This window comes from Arachis duranensis, chromosome 9 (assembly GCF_000817695.3).
Source record: "Arachis duranensis cultivar V14167 chromosome 9, aradu.V14167.gnm2.J7QH, whole genome shotgun sequence".
NCBI classification, from domain to species: Eukaryota; Viridiplantae; Streptophyta; class Magnoliopsida; order Fabales; family Fabaceae; genus Arachis; species Arachis duranensis.
Window position 1 is genome coordinate 42,041,763 of NC_029780.3, and position 1,825 is coordinate 42,043,587.

The window sequence follows — 1,825 nt, forward strand, 5'->3', positions numbered from 1 at the left end:
TTCAAGGTCCTTTCAGGTTCAGGGTCAGCCTCAACAAGAATGCTTTTGTCTTTGCTCCTGCTCATATAAAAGAGAAGAAAACAAGAAAATATGGAATCCTCTATGTCACAGTATAGAGATTCCTTGAGGTGTCAGAGGAAAAGAAAAATAGAAGGAAGAAGTAGAAGAATTCGAACTTATCAAGAAAGATGGAGTTCGAATTGTACATTAAGGAGGAGTGTTAGTCCATAAATAGAAGGATGTGAGAAGAGGGGAAGAAATTTTTGAAAATAAATTAAAAAGATTTTAAAAACATTTTGAAAAACTCCAATTGATTTTCGAAAACTAAGAGTGGAAAAGAAATCAAGTGATTTTTGAAAAAGATTTTGGAATTAGAAAGTAAAAAGATATGATTGAAAACTATTTTGAAAAAGATGTGATTAAAAAGATATGATTGAAAAGTTATGGTTTTAAAAATATGTGATTGATAAGATATGATTTGAAAAACAATTTAAAAAGATTTGATTTTGAGAATTAATGACTTGGCTAACAAGAAAAGATATGATTCAAACATTAAACCTTTCTCAACAGAAAAGGCAACATACTTGAAATGTTGAATCAAATCATTAATTGTTAGCAAGTATTTTTGAAAAATGGAAAGAAATTGATTTTGAAAATATATGATTGAAAAGATATGATTTGAAAAAGATTTGATTTTGAAAAATTTTGAAAACTTGAAAAAAATTTGCATTAAAAACAAAATCTTTCCTCTTGTGCCATCCTGGCGTTAAACGCCCAGAATGGTGCACATTCTGGCGTTTAACGCCCAAAACTCACCCCTTTTGGGCATTAAACGCCCAGCCAGGCACCCTGGCTGGCGTTTAAACGCCAGTTTGCCTTCTTCACTGGGCGTTTTGAGTACCCAGCTTTTTCTCTGTAATTCCTCTGCTATATGTTCTGAATCTTGATTTCTCTGTATTATTGACTTGAAAAGACACAAATTAAATTTTTTTTGGATTTTTAATGATGAGGAATAATCAAAATGCAACTAAAATCAAATAAACAATGCATGCAAGACACCAAACTTAGAAGTTTGTATACTATTGACACTAACAAAATGAGAATGCATATGAGAAACAACAAAACTCACAAAAGAAGAGAATTTAAAGATCAGAGCAAGTAAATCGTCAAGAACAACTTGAAGATCACTGAAGACACATGAATGAATGCAAGAAGAACAGAAACATGCAATTGACACCAAACTTAAAATGAAACACTAGATTCAAACAAGAAATATTTTTGGTTTTTATGATTTTGTAATTTTTTTTGGTTTTTTTTTCGAAAATTATATGGAGAAGAAAATAAAGAGATTCAAAATTTTTAATAAGAATTCCAGGAATCATGCAATGTTAGTCTAAAGCTTTAGTCTAAAGGAATTAGAATGGCTAGCCAAGCTTCAATAGGACATTACATTCAAGAGCTAAATTGATGAAGATCAATCAGCTTTGGTGATGATAAGAACATCACCTTGAAACACTAGAATTCATTCTTAAAAATTTTGAAAAATACCTAATCTAAGCAACAAGATGAACCGTCAGTTGTCCAAACTCAAACAATCCCCGGCAATGGGGCCAAAAACTTGGTGCACAAAGTTGTGATCATCAATGGCGCCATCAACAGGGTACGCTCAATTGCAATCTCAACTCTTTATCACAACTTCGCACAACTAACCAGCAAGTGCACTGGGTCGTCCAAGTAATAAACCTTACGCGAGTAAGGGTCGATCCCACGGAGATTGTTGGTATGAAGCAAGCTATGGTCATCTTGTAAATCTCAGTCAGGCAGA